General features: G+C 42.7%; 1 protein-coding gene across 1 annotated transcript in view; it reads right to left on the bottom strand.

Moving 5' to 3' along the window:
* Positions 1–10,050, bottom strand: part of LOC119378886 (uncharacterized) — a 47,136-nt gene extending 37,086 nt beyond the window's left edge. Inside the window, exons 1-4 of the mRNA XM_037647944.2 lie at positions 9,965–10,050; positions 7,711–7,753; positions 2,410–2,477; positions 950–1,048 (exon numbers count right to left, since the gene is read on the bottom strand). The gene's annotated coding sequence lies outside the window, so the exon portion shown is untranslated. The remainder of the gene's footprint in view (positions 1–949; positions 1,049–2,409; positions 2,478–7,710; positions 7,754–9,964) is intronic.
* Between the last annotated feature and the right edge of the window lie 2,979 nt (positions 10,051–13,029).

The raw sequence follows: 13,029 nt of genomic DNA, 5'->3' as shown, positions 1-13,029 counted from the left end.
TGTGGTCAAAAGTTGTGTATTTCTCTTAGGCAAACAAAATTGTTTTTCAGAAAATTGACTCCGAAATAATTGTTCTGGGTCTAAAACCTGCACCTGGAATAAATTTTGTCAAAATCGGGAATGGTGACTGGGACTTCGTGTTCATTTTTATCTGGACACACCGACCTATCCTTTGTGATATGTGGCAATTAACGCTTGGTTGTGCAAACCAAACAAGCGGATACATGAAGATAATCCTCACCATATGCTTATCTTGCAACCTTTACTGAAGTCGTGCATCTCATAATGCATAGGAAGAACCGATGTCAACTGTGTGAGGATCTAAGTTCTGTGTGCAGTCATTTAACATATGCACCCCAACATGTAAAGCTGTAAGGCGAGAAAGCGCAACAAATTACATTTTAAATATATTCTTAATGTAGGATCGAGAGGAAATGTTTATTGAATATGTGGAGGGAGGAACCTTCATACACAAAAGGAAGCCAGCGTTGCAGAGCAACAGATTCTGGTCAGCTTACATTAAATGAACATTATTATTACCACCTATTAGTACTATTATTATTATTACCTAATCTTTATATTTCAGTGCATGAGCATAATTTGAAGCAAATATGATATCTAAGTTCAGATGCTTACTTGCTGAAGTTTAATTTTTTTTAATTGTCGGTGTTTTATGTCCCAAAACCACGATATGATTATGAGGGACGCCGTAGTGGAGGGCTCCGAAAATTTCGGCCACCTGGGGTTCTTTAACGTGCACCTCAATCTAAGTACACATGCCTCTAGCATTTTCACCTCGATCGAAAATGCGGCCGCCGCGGGCGGCATTCGATCCCATGACTTTCGGGTCAGCAGTCAAGCACCTTAACCACTAGACCGCCACGGCGAGTACTTGCTGTAGTTACCTTGCAAATTACACTGTACGAGAGAGTAAAGTAAAACATTTTACTTCAACTTCTTCTGTGCTTCCTTCTTGTCATAGGCATTGAAGAGACCGTACAGCACGTCCCGGACAGTGGCAGGAGTATTCTTGCCTAAGAAGTCATCCCTGGTTAAGAAAGAAGAAAAGCAACAATGTGCTTGCCTAAATGCCATGCAAGTCAGGTGATGTGGCCAGCAATCGCATTAAAAGCACACTCATGCCGTTTGCAGATAGATATTGCAGCAACATTTCAGGCAATGCAACTTAGCAGTAATTTAAGTTCAGAATCACTACAATGTCAAGAACACATTACACAAGAAACAAATCAAGAAAGACGAGAAAGAAATCATGCAATGAAAGATGCCATTCGCAGACAGACAGTTTTAATTTCTCCATTTTGTTGCATAGCTTAGCATTTTTCAGCTAATAAACATGCAATCTGAGGTTGCAAGCAACATATGGATCTTTGTTCAGTGCGGTTGAAAACTAATAATTCAAGCTTGAACCACTTCAATTCTCGTTAATTCAAGCCAATTCCAAATGGCTTGTGCATATTCAATGCATATTTAAACTACCTACTTCAAAGCACAAGCTAAAGCGAAATAGTAGCCTCTGTAGATGAAATATCATTGTTGGGGTTTCACGTCCCAAAACCATATGATATGATTATGAGAGACGCCGTAGTGGAGGGCTCCGGAAATTTCGACCGCCTGGGGTTCTTTCACTGCACCTAAATCTAAACACACAGGTCTCGAGCATATTCAGCTCCATCGAAAATGCGGCTGCCACGGCCAGAATTTGAACCCGCGACCTGCTGGTTAGCACTCGAGTACCATAACCACTAGACCGCCCTGGTGGGTCTGTAGATGAAAGAATACATTAGTTGGAGGAAGGTGAAGTAAAACATGCATTTCAAAACTGTATTATTGCCTTGTATATTGATTATGAAGTCGATTGTGCCTTTTAACCTATGTAGCACATGATGTGACCACCGGCTGGCAATAAGTACCTGTAGCATTTCGGGGTATTCTAAAAAAAGCAATGATTGCATATGTCTTTGTACATACAAAGTGATAAGCTTATACTGAATCATAAGTCAATCAAGTCATTGACTTTTGTAGGATCCAAACTATCGATAATTCATACAGAAATGTACATTCTTGAGTGGAAATAAACAGCATTGACCATTGTGCTCCATATAATCTACAGTGTTTCTAGCATGTGGCAAAATGGTCGCACACTGCAGCTCATACAATAAGATATAGCTAAGAAATGGCAATCTTAGTTTTAAGCATGCACAGTACATCCACACATTGTGCATAAATATACAAACATATACAGCTAGTACCAAATACAAACATTGCCACAAAGTACATGGTAGTTTTAGTACAAAATGGAATGATTGCACTGCAATGCTCAAATAAAGTTGACAGTTCTCACTATGAATACCACAATGTGTTTCAGGATATCAGAAATGGGGTACTTACTCCTCATATTTCTCACCGCGTGACGAAGTTATGTGCAGTAGGTCCAGGTTTTTGAGCAACAGCGCAGTCTGTAACATAATAATTGTCAATTGTAAATGCTCCATAAAATGGACTCTATGCCAGGACAAATCAATAGAGTTAGTATTTTGCAGTAACCATATCACCTGCAGCAAATATTAATAATAAATAATTGCTGGGGTTTTACGTCCCATAACCACAATATGATTATGAAAGACACCGCATCGGAGGGCTCAGGAAATTTCGACCACCTGGGCTTCTTTAACGTGCACCTAAATCTAAGCACACGGGCCTCTAGCATTTTGCTTCCATCGAAATGTGGCTGCCAAAGCGAAAAAAATTAAGAAGTGCAATCCCTGGATTCATAAGGAGCGAAACTTAGAAAGACTGCATGGAAGAAACCATGACTCTGAGGAAATAACATGAGTGCGAAGGGAACTGACAGTACCTACCTACCTACCTACCCACCCAGCTACCGCCCCACCCTCCTACCCACCTGCCTACCTAGCTAGCTAGCCACCTACGTCTTTACGTTCTCGCGGTAGTCTCCTTAGCTTGGTAGATACCAAAATTGGCATAGGAGGACGTGAATGTATGACAAACAAGATTCACAGGTTGTGACGTGAATAGCGTGACTTCCCTGCCACCTACGTCATGAAATCCTTTCCACCAGTCACATGTGGCACATACCTGCATACTGAGGCTCATGATGGGTGGGTATGCGTCACAGGTGATTCTAGATCTATATCAACCCAGAATTTGGAAATATTAACCTGACAGTGTGAAGGAGGCCGTGTCACAGAAAATGCGGCGCAGGGGTCAGCGGTGTTGTCGATGGGTTAAATATCCCAGTGGAAACAGAATAAAGATCAAGGCTCAAGCTAGAATTGAACCCAGGAATTCTGCATGGCAGTCAAGTATTCTACCACAGAGCCAAGCCAGTCCTCCAAACTGTTTCGGAAAAAGTCTCAACAGAAGCATCATGTCAAAACAATGCCAATTGGGGTGGCAGTCTCAGCTATCCGCTTTTATAATATTGTAACAATATATGAATCCTCAAGCTATAGCCAACATGATATACACATCATGGCCCCGTAGCGTACACTTCATGGAGATGAAACTGATGTCTCTGCTCTAAAGTGAGTGCCGACGTTACTTCGGACCATGAGCTACCCTTAAAGGGACACTAAAGGCAAATAACAATTTATGTTAGAGTGAAAACTCAATGTATGACAAAGTCTGAAACGGCAATATTATCAACACCAGTGCCCTACTTACCGAGAAATTAAGCTAAATGTATCACACGATGAGCACCACGAGCAGGACATTTTTGGAAATGATCCCAATGACGTGAGAGAGTCCGACTACGATTAATCACTAGTAATCAAACTAGCTGCAATAAAAAAAGAACCTTCCGTACATCAAGAAACGTAATAAAAATGCTGCTTGTTCGTTTGTTTGATTCATGGAAAAAAGAACCTCTTTGGCGCTGCCATGGGGAACGCTGCGCGTGGTTCAAAGGTTCCGTTTTCATCGAACTGCGCTTCGCCCAGCGCCCTGCTTCGCTCACGCGGTCGCGTCTCAGCGGTAGTTTCGGTATCGCGTACTGCCGCGTGTGTTCTGCGCGCTCGTGAAAGTCGCTCTGACAGAAAGTTCAACAAAATGCCGCATGCATGTGACGTTGCCGGATGCCCGAATGGTGCACGCCGCCGCCCAGTAAAGGCGGGCAACGTTGGGCATGGCAACAGTGACGTGAGAAAGACCGCTTTCAGGCGGGTGATTTGAAGTGCGCTAACGCGATGCAGGGCACTAAAATGTGATTTTATTTCAAAATAAGCACTTCCTTGGCACAAAAGCAGCACTACGAGGTTTCCGGACCACTATTTCAACAATCAACGTTAATATTTAGTGTCCTTTAGTGTCCCTTTAAGATACCAGTCAACTCTGCGGGCCTGGTAACCACACGATATGTGCACAACAACTCAATTTACAAGAAGATGTCGAACCACCTCATAACGCCTGGCTCAAAGCAAAAAATCCGGCATAGGCTGCTACTGCCTCACTGCTTCACGGGAAACTGATTCCCACAATGCGTGGGATCTGCCAGATTTTCTTTTATTCACAAGTTGAGTAGCCTTAATAAACATTTGCCTAGAAAGCTTTAGCTTTGCATGTCTGATAGGTGCGACAAAATTGAGGACCTGAAATGTGGAAATAAAATTCTGACAGAGAAAGTTGGTATTGCAGACAGTTTAAAAAGTTTCTTCCAGTCAGTTTTTACATGATGCAGAAGCAACAAAGGAGACACGGGTAAAACATGTTACTTATCTGAACTGATGGGAGATGTCAGTATCAGAAGAAAAGGATCATTAAAAATCTATTGTCTCTTGATTTAAAAAAAAGTAAGTGGATCCGATAAAATACCAAACCCCTTTCTTCCAGAGATATGCGGAGTGGATGTCTTACTACTTCCAAATTATTTTTCAAAAATGCCTTTGTATAGTTCAGTACCATACAGCTGGTGCACAGCTGTCACTATCCCTGGGCTTAAAAGTGATGATTGGTTGTGTGCCAACAATTGCCGATTTGTTTCACTTACGTCACTTTGCTGCAAAATATTAGAACATGTCATAGTCACACACTGTCATGTTTCTGGAAAACAGAAATTACTTTCATTCTCATCAGCATGGTTTCAGGAGTAAAGTCTTAACTGCAACACTGCATATTGGAATGATCCAAGACTTTGTGAATGCGTTTCATATGCAAGAGCAAATTGGTGTCATATCTGCACAGATTTTACGAAGGTCTTTGATGAAGTGCCTGACGACAGAATACTGAATAAGCTTATCTGTACTTTGTCAACTTGTACAGAGTTGGATTAAAGTGTACGTAAATGACAGGAAGCAATTGGGAAAATTGAAGACTGTCTAGTTTGCTAGAAGTATTTTGTCGGGTATTGCAAGGCACAGTTCTTAGGCCCTTGCAATTTTTTATGTGTGTCAGTGGTATCGCAGATACAGTAAAACCTCCTGTAAAGCTCAAACTATTTGATGACTGTTTAATTTATGTGTGAGTAGTTAGTAGGAATGATCACAGAACGGTGGTGCGCAGAAGAACAATAACGAGGAAGAAACATTACCCCGGACTTTTGTAACTTTTGTGTTATCATTCTTTTGCGAACCACCGTTCTAAGATGAATTACCAACTCGCCCAGCAGCCCGTCCTTCAGAAATGATCAGTTGAATATTGTAAAACGCCTACAGGCATTACACTTGTGAAACAGAAATTGTTTATTCCAAGTCAACTATTACCTACATTTCTAGGAAGAAAGCGACAATTCAATTAGAATATGTATTATATTGGAAATTGTACCTTGCTGACAGTGGATGGCATTAAACACATCAGTCTTATAATTACACATAACTTAAAGTGGCATACACATATTGATTACGTAAGCTCTAGCGCATCACACAAGTTATATTTACTAAGAAACAAAACTTCAGGGTGCAAGTAGAGATGCAGAACTATGCTTTTCATAAGTTTACATGACCAATACTTGATTATGCAAGTCTTGTCTGGAGTCCTTGTCTGAAAGTATTGGTAAGTAAACAAGAAATAATACAATGGCTTGTGGCTCACCTTAGATGTTCAAAATATAGAAAGGATGATTCAGTTACGGCAATGCCGTAATTTTGCAATGTGGAGACTCTGCAGAAACGCAGACTTAAAAGTAGAGAAGTTTCTTTTTCAATTAATAGAACGCAGTTTTAACATTAACAGAAACAACTACTTACAACTACCTGGAAGACGAAGCTAGAGGGAAATCATAGACGAGTGTTCCAGTCTTACTTTGCTCAAACAAAGACGTCCTGGTATTCTTTTTTTCCTGATGTAATTGAGGCATGGAATGGGTTGTCGAATGATGCAGTAAATAATGTTAATAAATTTATGCACCTACTTGACGTATATTTATGCAATTTATCATAATGACTGCCCTGAACTTCAGTTACTATTAGATTCAAATGTGTCTTGTTTGGTTGTAACATGGTTTTTGTATATTTGTATAAATGTGTGTCTAAGTTATAAACACAAAATGTAGAAGTAGGTGTAAAGTTTTGTACTTTCTTGTAATGACACTCAAGACAGGCTTAACAATATTTTTAAATAAATAAATAAATGACCACCACCATCACTTACGTTTCATTGGGCCCCTGTCAGGATATTCATGGAGGATATGCGATACAACGACAAAGCTGCTAAGCATCAGGTCATTTGCTATGCAAATAAGATCATTATGCTAAGCATAAGATCATAAGATCACTGCTAAGCATAAGATCATTTTTACAAGCACTAAGTCCTCAATTATAAGATCGTTGTACTTCGCCAACTTTTCTGCTGTTGAGGAACTGTGTACAAGGTTACACCCTCAGGTCCATGAAGTAGGAGCTCAAAGATCTAGTTTTGCATGAGGGACTGTTACCAAAAGGCGATACTCCTTTACTATTTGTTACCTAATGTAAATGCCTTTCTTGTAAATGACCCTTAGTCCCACTGGTGTAGTGAGGGGGAGGGGTTGGGGGTTCAACATCCCTCCCCAAACCCCCAAATTTTTTCAATCTTGCATGTGTACATATACACGCACACATACAAATGCACACATGAACATACATAAAGTAAGGTTGAAGCCCCTCAAAAAAATTTCTGGCTATGCTACTGCGTAGTCCAAATACGTTTGCAGTGCCTTTGTGTCAGGCATATAACTTGGTGATGTTAATGACTTAACGATTTTGCTTAACTCTAGATTGTCCCTTTAAGCTTCAAATGGTGATCAAATCAGGGAACTATCATCAGTTATTCTTACCGACTGGTGAGGGACAATTCTGTTTTGCAACATTAAGAATACCTTCTGCTCATGGTATGCCCGATTTAATATATCTTTTCTTCATGTGTGCTCATACAGTGAGCAAAAGTACTTGTACGCAACAGTAAATGTTTCTTATCTGCTTATGCTAAACCCATTTTAATACCATTTTGTTCATGCGTTTCAGGCAATTCGCGTAAGTACTCAATGAATCATGTTTGATTGACTTTGAAATGACTTGTATGAAAACATGATTATGAGGGGGTGTGAGAACGTGCAGTGCAAGTCAACTGCCTGTTTCCGTAGCACTAATATTTCATGCAATTTGACATCACAAGACAGCAAGGACAAAAACTAAGATTACCGAATTGCTAAGAAATAGAAAACACCTTAAACTATGCATCAAATACACCCTTTCCTACCTCTTCTCTCCTGGGCTGCACTCTTGCAGCAAGGGTCGACATGCTGCAACAAGAAAAAAAAAGGGGGGGGGGTGCAGTCATTTTCGTAACAATGCACCAACAGAAAATGCATTTGCTAGCAAGTGAGTTAACCACTAGTAAATACTGTAAATTAGTCATGCATATATATAAGTACATATTTCTTTTGTCTTGGTGGTGGTGGTGTAGTGAGCCGGGTTAATCTGACATATATAGCCAGGGCATTCGTTTACACAAGCACTGCAGATGGGTCTGTCCTAAATCTAGTGATGTACTCCCGACTCCTACCAATGGTCAAATGCACAGTCAAAAACCATCGGTTTGTTCACGTCGCAGCTGACGCGATTGCACCGTGGATTGTGTGAGGCTAATGGGGTATTTTATGTTGTTATTTATTCTCTGTACTATTTGCTTCTGAATGCGATTTCGGTGGCTAAGTTTTTCTGTATAATGAAGCATTAAAACACACCGAGTCCCGGTGACTGCCCAAAGGATGTTTGCAACGTCTGTTTGGTTTACTCGGTTACAGCATAAGACAAAATGTAAGCTCCACCCACAAATATGCCGCGTGCCTGCCCTTCACCTCTAAAAGACAGTTGTACTAGCTGGTTTTTGCTTGAACCGCTAGTACATTTTCTCGGCTATTATAAATACTACCCACATTAGGAGTTAAAGGTTCGTCATTACTACATAAAAGATTACGTTTGGCTGAGCAGCAATGTCAGAAGCCCTGACGAAATTTTCCACGCCATTTAAGTTTCCGACCTAAAACCAGTGACGCAAATGTGTGTCTGTATAGGAGAGTCAGCGATCCGAAACACTTGAGAAGTGCTCAATGTCATGAGAATGGGTAAGCGCTAATGAATGGCGCTTTTAATCAAATACTCTCTGTCGTAGGGACGGCTATGGCTGTGGGCAGAGGTGAGATATTTTCTTAGGCTGTAACCGAGTTATAGCGCGCTAGCTTAAAAAATTACACCATCTCCCGCTAAAGGGGACCATGAGGCGATGCGAAGCCGGAGCACTTGCACGATCGCGTTCCGTTGGCGTTCGTTGGGCATACTACCGACCTCGCGTCATGGAACGCGAAGAGGGACGCTACGCGCGTCGTATCTTCCATCTAGCCTGGCCGTTAATTCTCACAGGGCGAGCGGGGAACCGGTCGACAGACGGGCGAGAGGGGGGCAGCGTAGGAGAGGAGGGAGAAGGGGAGGGGACGCGCATGCGCTCGAGCTCATCGCGGCGTTGCGCAGGAGAGAATTTCGGCATGTCTAGCCCGCGTTTCAGAGGAAGAGTGGAAAAGGGGAGGGGAGAGGGGTATGGGAGAGGGAAAGTGGAGAGAGAAAGTGGAGAGGGGGAGGGGAGATGGAAAGTGGAGAGGGGAAGGGGAGAGGGTGAGTGGAGAGGAGGTGTGTGGAGAGGGTACGCGCATGCGCAGTAAGGGTGGTCACGCCGCACACCACCACCACCACCACCACCACCACCGGATTGAGCTCCGCCTTAAGATACTTCGCATCTAAAAGAAGACATCTTCTGATGACGTGGATCGGTAAAATTTTATGGCTCGACGTTTTAAGATCAGGGCGGCAAGGACGTAGCCAGAAATTTGTTTCGAGGAGCGGAGGTCGCGTTGAACTCCCTGGCTACGCCCCAGCAGGGGGTGGTATTCTCAGTCGATCATTTTCGGGGATACTTTCACAAGATTTAACGTGACCGTCGGTAGAGTCACTATCTACGGAGAAAAACTTTTCTGACACTAAGAAAAATGTCAGGTCCGCCCATACCCATCGCTGTCCCTCGCACAGAGAATTTGCGTAAGGCTCTATCCAATAGCGCTTACTCATTTTCACGACATCAATCTCGAATGTTTCAGATTTTTCCATACAGACACATGTTAGTGTCGCTGGTTTCAGGTCGGAAACTTGAACGTCCTAGTAAATTTCGTCAGGGATTCTGGCATCGATGCTCAGCCAAACGAAATGCTTTAGGTAGCAACGACGAACCGTTAACTTATTAACATGCGCAGAAGCAGGGTTCCAAGTATCCACGAACGTGACCGACCACAAACACGGCCGCAGGGCCAACGACAGGACGCATACACGAAAATACGAAAAGACAGTGTACGAATTGCGAAGGAACTTGGTTTCCGCGCACTCGATGCACTTAATGCAATAAATGGGTCAGGCTCACATAGACTCTATTTCTTGAAACCAAAGAAAAGTTCCGTTTAACTCACCTTAAACAAGTCACCGTTGTTGTTACGGTTGGCGCGCAAAATCGCACCCACCCACTATTAGATCATGGATGGATGAATAAGTAAGAGTGGATGGATGCTATGAGCGTCCCCTTCATGGTCCCTTTTGTGGTCCCCTTCAATGAGGTTATGCTAAAGAAACTGGAACCTGGAAACGAACGAAAGAAGGGAAATGTTCTTTTCGAGAACCTAGGCGCAACCAAATTGAATATAACAGACAGCTAAGCCAGGGAAAGCATAGGGGACATTTATTGTTGTCTTCAACTGAAGTGTAGTAACTATGACGTAAATTGAAATGAAATAAAGTGGACGAAGAATTCCCCTTTCCGTCGGTGGGATCAAAAGTCACAACCTTCGAATAACGCGTCCGATGCTCTAACAATTGAGCTACGACGGAAGGCGCTTCCCCATCTACTTCGTTGGGCATTTCTGTACGGGCAATCCCTGCGAGTGTTAGCCAGCGCCACACTTGTCTACGTCGAGGAAACCGCTGCTCGAAACGTTGGCTGATAGGCTCCAGCCAGCGATACACACTCCGCGTTCAAGAATTTTTCAACATATGTTTGTGCGTTTTATGACAAAAGTTGCGCCTTTCGTCCATGAAACTCGATTTATCGTGAGCTGCATGTTTTCATTTCGTCTTAGCGCACTAAATTGTGGATCTTTCTGCCTGTTCCTTTTAACCTCTCTTACCTTCTTTTTATTTTCCTAATCACCCATTCCGTGTGGAGCAATTCTTTTTCTTGAGTCGGATTACTCTAAGAAGCAGGCAATATCTGAACGAGAAATCAAGATGAACAAATAATTATTTCACAGTATTTTCGCAATTCGCTTCGTATTCTACAGCACATGCATATTACGTTCTGTAGTCGGTGACCTCGAAAGTCACATTCACATGCATTAAATTTTGCCGATCACATCAGTTTCCAGTGCGTTCTCAATGTCCTCCACGAAGAGACGCGTGTTTCGGTATACTTCCAAATACACGAAATGACGTTGTGCTAATATAGAGTGTACTAGAAGCTCTAGTGCACTCTAGCCAATACAAATTATAGACTAGATTTTTACCGCAAGTTTTCCAGCTCCTGTCGAATACTGGTGCTAGCTCGGACTTCAAATGATGTGTTTTAAACTGTGCGTAATGTAATTAGTGAGAAAGTTCACTAGCAAACAATTATTATCAGTGAACCATGCATCCTTATTTTCAGTGTAATGTTTTCTTGCTCGAGTAATTAATCCAGCTCTCTAAAGTAATGATACTGTATGCCGCAGATAATTCCTAAAAATTCTGCTTACTCTAAAATAAAACATGCACAACGGCGGCGGGCTAATTTTTAACAGCGGAGCTGTTTAAGCTGGAGGTCACGCCGTTGATGTCCGCACAAAACTCGGCGAGTATGCGCCACAGAAAGCGGGTATGTGCCAAGCAGCTCATAGCATAGCCATGCACAGTATAGTATAGCAAGGCGGAGTGAGGTTGAGGAGGACTGATGTGAGGGCTAGGAGAAGGAAAGGCGGAGGGGAGAGGGCAAAGCGGGTATGTGCCAAGCAGCTCATAGCATAGCCATGCATAGTATAGCAAGGGGGAGTGAGGTTGAGGAGGAGTCATGTGAGGGCGAGGAGAAGGAAAGGAGGAGGGGAGAGGGTAAAGCGGGTATGCGCCACAGAAAGCGGGTTTGTGCCAAGCAGCTCCTAGCATAGCATAACCATGCATAGTATCAAATTCACCTCATCTAGCGGGCCACACTCACGAAATTTAGTCTCCCGGTGGGCCAGGATGGTGAAGAAGGCTGGGGGGGGGGGGGGGGGTAGTTCTAATAAAATGTCCGCTAACGTTGCCATTTGATCGTAAAATAACAGCGCAAGAAAACGACGGACAGAGACCAACGAGCGCTGAGTTCCAACTGGTTTATTTATGCAGAAACACAGAAATTTGTAGCACTGACATATCACATGAAACAGATACACGCACATCATGCGCAGGAAATCCTTTTATTTATGAAGAAGATCTATTGAAGGAGTGCTAACGCACTGATCACCAATCAAGTCAGCTTCTATAATTTCACGTGAGATCTGTTCCCGGTTTTTAGAGACGACACTTGACATACAACGGAACGCACCCCGCAGCGAGAACAATGATGAGCTAGGTTGCCTTGCTTAAATAATCTGGAATTGAGGCATCTGCCCGTCTGGCCTACGTACAGCTTGCCGCACGATAACGGTGCACGATATATACAACGTTTACTGTGCACTGGACAAACTTAATCTTATGCTTAATAGTACATGGTGCAACTTTTTTTGCGATTCTGGTCACTGACCTTGCAAATCTTAGACAACTTATCAGGTGCAGAAAATGCAACACGAACATTAGCTCGCTGAGCTTTTTTTTTTTTTTTTTGGGGGGGGGGGGGGGAAGAGTATGCAAATATGGAACCACTGCGGTTTCTCGCTTTTTTGCACACGCCTTGCAAGACGAGTGCTCAGAGCTGCGCTCATTTTTGAGAAAACCCTCAAGTATTGAGGTTAACAAAAACTTGGGAAACCCCGCGCCTGTTAAACGAGGGGCTTGTCTGTTAAGGCTCTCGGTCATGACATGAGAGCATGATTTTTTAGGTGCATTAGTGCACATAGCTTAGCTATGCTTCGCTTAACGAGTTTTGAATGCGCGGAGTCATACACTGAAGCGCGGTTCATATACCCAACAAGTGTGTTCGTCAGTAAAAGTTAGTTTAAGGTCTAGAAATCTGATAGAATTGTCTGCTACCGTTTCATGCGTGATTACCAATGGATGCAGAACTTCCTGGAAGATTGTCAATACATCTGCTACATTGGCATTCCGCGAAGCGCTGACGTCAAAATAATACCAAATAATCATTTACAAATCTAAAAACTTTAAATACGTTAGTGCTCTTTACGCTCATGGAAATCCGTTTGTCCAGTGAAGCCAAAACTACATCGCTAAGTATGGGTGCAAGGCAGGAACCAATGCAAATCCCTTGCTTCTGAATATAAAGGCAGTCCTCCCAACTTACGTAAGCCGCGTGCAG

Source organism: Rhipicephalus sanguineus, chromosome 1 (assembly GCF_013339695.2).
Source record: "Rhipicephalus sanguineus isolate Rsan-2018 chromosome 1, BIME_Rsan_1.4, whole genome shotgun sequence".
NCBI classification, from domain to species: domain Eukaryota; kingdom Metazoa; phylum Arthropoda; class Arachnida; order Ixodida; family Ixodidae; genus Rhipicephalus; species Rhipicephalus sanguineus.
The sequence above is the reverse complement of the archived record's forward strand: the minus strand, read 5'-3'. Positions and strand labels throughout refer to the sequence as shown.